The sequence below is a fragment of the Pinus tabuliformis genome, chromosome 2_1, assembly GCF_031772625.1.
Source record: "Pinus tabuliformis cultivar Carrire ecotype Pingquan chromosome 2_1, CPIR1, whole genome shotgun sequence".
Classification (NCBI taxonomy): Eukaryota; Viridiplantae; Streptophyta; class Pinopsida; order Pinales; family Pinaceae; genus Pinus; species Pinus tabuliformis.
In genome coordinates this window covers 785,724,235-785,730,547 of record NC_142299.1, presented here as the reverse complement: position 1 = coordinate 785,730,547, position 6,313 = coordinate 785,724,235, and positions in this window count along the sequence as shown.

The window sequence follows — 6,313 nt, the reverse complement described above, 5'->3', positions numbered from 1 at the left end:
AAGAACATTCTACAACAAGAAAAGCCTCAAATTCTCTTCTTGCAGGAGACCAAGTGTAATTCCACAATGTTGGATCAGATCCTTGCCAAAGCGTGGCCAGGAAGTAAAGAAGTGGCAGTGGAAGCCATGGGAGCCTTAGGAGAGCTAGCCATTGTTTGGGATGATAGAGCTATAACACTTATCAACATACATGCCAGTAAGCACTTTATTCAAGCCAAGTTTCATTTAATAGGGACAAATGTTCATGGACACTTAACTAATGTCTACTTCCCCCAGGAGGCAACAAACAAGGTAGACACACTAAACACCCTAACTCAGATCAACTCAGAAAGATCCCACCCACTTTCGATCACAGGAGGGGACTTCAACATGATTACAAGATTGGAGGAAAAAAGAGGAGGATGGATCAGGTTGGACTATGAAAGCACACACTTCAAAAACTACATTCATAACAATAGGCTTATAGATATGGAATTCAACAATGGTGTTTATACTTGGAACAACAAGCATGTAGATGCCCACCAAATTTCATCTCGATTAGGCAGATTCCTGATCTCTGATAACGCAATACATCTTGGCAAGGATCTCTTGGCCTCTATCTTGCCACTCTCTGGCTCGGACCATTGGCCTATTAGGCTTCACTAACAAAGACCGGGAGACAATTTTCGTAGGCCCTTCCGCTTTGAAGCCTTTTGGCTGAATCACCCCGATTTTCATAACCTGATACAGATACATAGAGAAATTTCACACCACCAAAAGGTGCAAAAATGTACAAGCTCCAACAAAAGATAAAACATATCAAGGAAAAAATTAAAATAGTGGAATCGCTTTACCTTCGGTAATATCATTCAGGCACAAAACACTCTTGAACAAGAAATACAAAAATTACAGGAGAGAACCATAGCTGAAGGCAGATCCGAAACCATTGTAGCACAGGAACGTCAACTAGAAACGCAGATCTCAGAAAGAGCAAGACAAGCAGAGATTCTTTGGAGACAAAAATCGAGGATCCGATGGCTTCAAGAGCGTCAATGCAATACAAATTTCTTCCACCATACCACTGTCCAACAGAGAATGCACAACAACATTACTCTCCTCTAAAATCGACAAGGGGAACATCTAGAGAAGCATGAAGATATAGAACAGGAACTCCTCACCCACACCATCAAGAAACAGAGAGTGATCGGCTGCCAGCTATAGAGAAGATCATCAAGATTATTCCTAAGATTGTAACTGAGGAACAGAATCAAATACTCCTCAGGCTTATTTCTTTACAAGAAGTGGAGACAGCTATGCGACAACTCAAAGTTGAGAAAGCACCCGGACCGGACGGCTTCACTTTGGACTTCTTTCATAACTTCTGGGGTCTAATCAAGGAGGAAGTCTGGAAAGTAGTCAAGGAGTCTAGAGTTAATAGATGGATGCTTCCATCCTTGAATGCCTCCTTCATCGCCCTCATCCCTAGGGAGGAGAATAGCCAGACTCCGGACAAATTCCAACCTATTGCACTATGCAATGTATTGTAGAAAATTGTCTCCAAAGTGATCGTCACACGCCTCAAGCCCCTGATTCCTCTTCTTATATCACCAGGGCAATTAGGTTACGTGGAAGGAAGGTAGATCACCGATGGTATAATTCTCACTCATGAAATCATTCACTCCCTAAAGCAAACCAGAAAGGCAGGTATGCTCCTAAAAATCGACCTCTCAAAAGCTTTCGATACTTTAAGCTGGAAATATATTCAAAAAATACTGCTAGCCTTTGGCTTTACCCCCCCTTGGGTAAGATGGATTATGAGTCTCATCACTTCTACCTTTTTCTCAATTCTTGTCAACGGGACCCCCTCCACCCCCTTCCACCCGTCCAGAGGTATCCAACAAGGGGACCCTCTCTCACCCTTTCTATTTGTTATTATGGCGGAAGGTCTTGGATGTTACATCAAAGATGCCCTTCAAAACCAGCAATTACGTGGCCTTTCTTTCTAGAATACCCCCGCTTTCACCCACCAACAATTTGTGGATGACAATATGTTATTTGGTCATCCTTTGGTCCAGGAAGCCCGTAAGCTGAAATCAATTTTATCTGACTTTTCGGATGCCTCTGGTGCCTGCATTAACAAATCAAAATCTCAAGTCTTATTCTTTCACACACCTCCCATCTCTCAAGCCTCCATAGCCACAATTCTTGGCTTCTTGATTGCATCTCCGCCCTCCAAATACTTGGGAGCTCCAATGATAGCCTCTGCCTTAAAGCACTCATCTTGGAAAATTCTCTTAGAAAAACTGGAAGCCCGTATCTCTTCATGGACCTTCAGAGCTCTCAATATGGCGAGTCACCTAGTTCTAATCAAGGCAGCGCTACAATCTATGCCGCTCTACCTCTTCACGGTCCTGGCAACACCCAAATTGGTTCTTAAAGCAATCAAAAATCTTCAACGGGATTTTTATGGGGGAATACGAAACAAAAAAGAAAATGGGCTCTGGTAAAGTGGGAAACAGTTTGTCGCCCAAAATCCTCTTGAGGCACTAGATTACGGGATCCTCAGCATAGCAACGAGGTCATGGGAGAGCACATCTGGTGGAGATGGCTCTTGAACCCATATACTCCTTGGGCAATCCTCTGGACAACTAAGTATGCTCATAATAGACCAATGGATGATTTAATTCTGCTCAAAGAAGTTGGCACAGGCTCTCTAAGTTGGAATGCTGCCAAAAAACATAAAGATCTAATACAACAACACAGTTTTTGGGAAATCAGGAATGGACATAATGCGAGGTTTTGGGAGGACTCCTAGCAGCATAGACCAAAATTGAAGGACCTACTCATGCCCCACCAGCTTCAAGATTAGGCAGAGCAACTGATGATCAAAGTAAATCAACTTTGGGAGGAAGTTCACAAGCAAGGTTATAGGCAATGGTTATGCTTGAACCTCATTCTTGGGCAAGCCACACAATCCATCAAAGATAGCCTAGATACAGAACTCTCAAACAGGAAAATTCACCAATCAGATAAGAAATGCATCATCAGATGGGGTTATGAAACGAGAGGTACCTTCACTTCCCGGGAAGCATATCATATAATACTAAGGGACCATACTGTCAAGGATATCCTCTGGCACAAAGTTTGGGAACCACCAATTTGGCCAAAAATCTCCACCTTTCTCTGGTTGTTGTGCCAAAATAGAATCCTTACTTGGGATAATCTAAGGAAATGGAGTTTTCATGGACCTTCCATCTGCCCAAATTGTAAACAGGCAGAAGAAAGTAAGGAACATCTCCTAAACTCATGTTTGTTAGCAACCCATCTTTGGGATAAGGTTAGCTTCAGATTTCAAAGAGATGGACGAGATAAGGAGAATTCAACCAGCACTATTCGTTCTTGGGCACCTCACCCTTATAGAAGAAAAATCTTAAACGCCTTATGGAAGCTAATGCCAGGTTTCCTCATGTGGACAATCTGGAAAGAGAGAAATAGCCGCATCATCAAAGACCATTCCTCTCCCATATAAGTTCTATGGATCAATATATGTCAAAGCATACGAGAAACCTTGCTGCTCCAAACGTGGCTTGATGATGATTTCCCATCCACACCATAGGAATAAAATATATGGCTGAAATGGAACCTTCTGTGGAACCATGAGTAGGTACACCTAAGGAAAATCCCTCCCTCTAGAGATACACCTGACAAATGGACTCCACCCCCACCACACATGGTACTACTCAACATTGATGGAGCGTCAAAGGGAAATCTAGGTAAAGCAGGATTTGGGGGAATATTTAGAAATCACAAGGGCAATGTTCTCCAAACATTCAAGGGGTCAATAGGTTGGGATACAAACAACTCAGTCGAATTAGAAGGAATTTGGCAAGGACTTCTCCTGGCTCAGAACAATAGATTCTTCCCACTCATAATTGAAGGGGACTCTCAGATCTTAATTAACATGATCAACCAGATCTTACAGGGAACTCCAGCACATAAAGTGGGTAGCAGTTGGAGATTGGCGGAAAGGCTGGAACAGTGGATACTCATTCACAGAGCAGTTACGATCAGGAACACTCGTTGGAATGGTAACAAAGTAGCAGACCTCCTAGCAAACATTAGCATTGAAAGTGGTAAGACTCTTCATGTAGGAGCTCTTAGCACTATAGCAAATACTCATCAATTACAGGATTTCAATGATATAGTGCAAAAGGAAAGGGAAAATGCAAAGGAAACGCACCGGGATGCAGGTGTCAACAACGACATTTAAATGACAAGATAGATCGCTAGTGGGTTGGGAAGCCATCTGGCTAAGTGCTTCATCTTGAGAGCTCACCGCAAATGGATTAAAAACACCTTACAAGTGACATTTATTGACTCTGAAAGCTGTGACGAGCTGACCTCCTTCAACACCATGGCCCCTGCAAACTGTTTTGTTACTCCCCCCCTTTTCCATGGCATTTGTCCTCCGCAAACGGCTGAACCGTGTTTCAGAACTACTACAGGCAGTCACTGCCTAATTCTCCCTTGTCAGGATTTTGGTAATGGTTTTCATTTTTCGCATTCCCGTCATTGTCTTCTTGATTGTGGTTTGCCCACCCCTACTCCTGCTCATCATTGTCTTCATTCCAATTCTTATGCTATCAATTCAGCCATGGCTCGCCTCAGGCACTACATGCACAGAAGGCATCGAGTTTCATGTGGAGGTTTTAACCGCTCATGAGCTTCTACCAATTCCACCTTTGACTCCCCAAACTCAACTACTGAATTTCCCAACTCGCTAATTAACACCACTCATAGCTACCTGAATACCATAAGTGGGAGAGGTTGGAGGGACAATACTGTCCACACTATGGATCTCCCACTTCCTCCTCTTTCTGGCCCTCACAACACACAATTTCGTTTCTGCAGTTCACTAAACAGGCCTACAATCACTGCTACCATCACAATTTATTTCAAGGAAGAGTCTGTGATGCAAGCTACTCTGTCCAGTCATGGGAACAAGTAGAATAGGGAAGAGACAGGTAGTTATGGGATCAGCAACAAGCAGCAAGGTGAAAGCAATAAGGCTCTGCATGACGAAGATAAAGTCGAGGACGCTGGTAAGCGACAAATGGATGCTGAAGGCACTGTAGATGCTCCAACTATTCAAGGTCGCGGCACATCTGAAGAGGATGACAATTAGTATTAGTTTTCCTGCCAGATTGAGGAAGAATCAACTCTGGAGGAACCACCAGCCTAACACTTGGCCTCATGCAAAGGTCTCTGGATCCTAGGTGTATTCATCTCACTTTTTGTGGTTTTTGGTCTCTCGCAAATGTGTCTGGCTTCCAGGCGGATATGTTTCTATGATTCGTGGTTTTGTGGTCTGGATGTGTTCTGTCTTCGCACCAAGTGTCTGTAATTCTCTGGTTGACTCTCTACTAGGTGGAAATGGCATACTGCTACTTGGTTATGTCCCTGTCTTTTTGGTTTAGGATTACATTCCTCCCTGTTCATTTTGGAAAACCAAGGTCTACTTTGAAATAGTTATTATGGTTCAATGGCTGGTTTCCCCCATAACAGGGGCAATCTTCAAAGCTTCTTGGACTGGTTTCTCCTCTATTGGGGTAGTCTAATACCAACAGTTGCATTTTGTGATGATTACTGATGCTTAACATCTTTGAGATTAGGTTTCTCTATAAAATTTTTTGTATTATATTAATAGATCAGTACTACTTAGAAAAAAAAAACCTATGTTTAATACAATTAACAATTAAGCCACAAACATATCAATTTAAGATGATATTATCTAATTACAACTAAAAAATTGACTGTGACAGTGCGCCCTAAGTCGGCCAACTTGTAGACAACTATTGTCTTGCGCCTATACCGAGGTTTTTATTTTACTCACCATTCACACTATCTTATATAAAGACAATGATTTGTTGGGCTCTTTGTTTTGTGGGGGTAGTTGACTAAGAAGAACGCGACAAGTTTTACTGACAAGATTTCTCGGACATCAATTCCTCTTTTGTCCCTTTCATAAATGCTGATATGATTAGAGACAACTTGTCTATTGTTGCATTCGGCACTACTACACGGAGGGGGAATTTAAGACAATTTTTTAAGAGAAAATAAATATTTTGTCTCCAAAATTTCAATATGAGGTGATAGTAAAAAAAGGTAAAGGTAAAGGATTAGGGGTTTGTCTACTGGCATTCACTGAGTGGTTGGTTTACCATGGTTGTGAAGTGATATTCAACAAAGGAAAAGCATTCCTGAGACACATAGCCACGGGGCAGGTGAAGCAGATCAGGGTTCATGTGAAGAACCTGTATAAGTTAGATGTGGA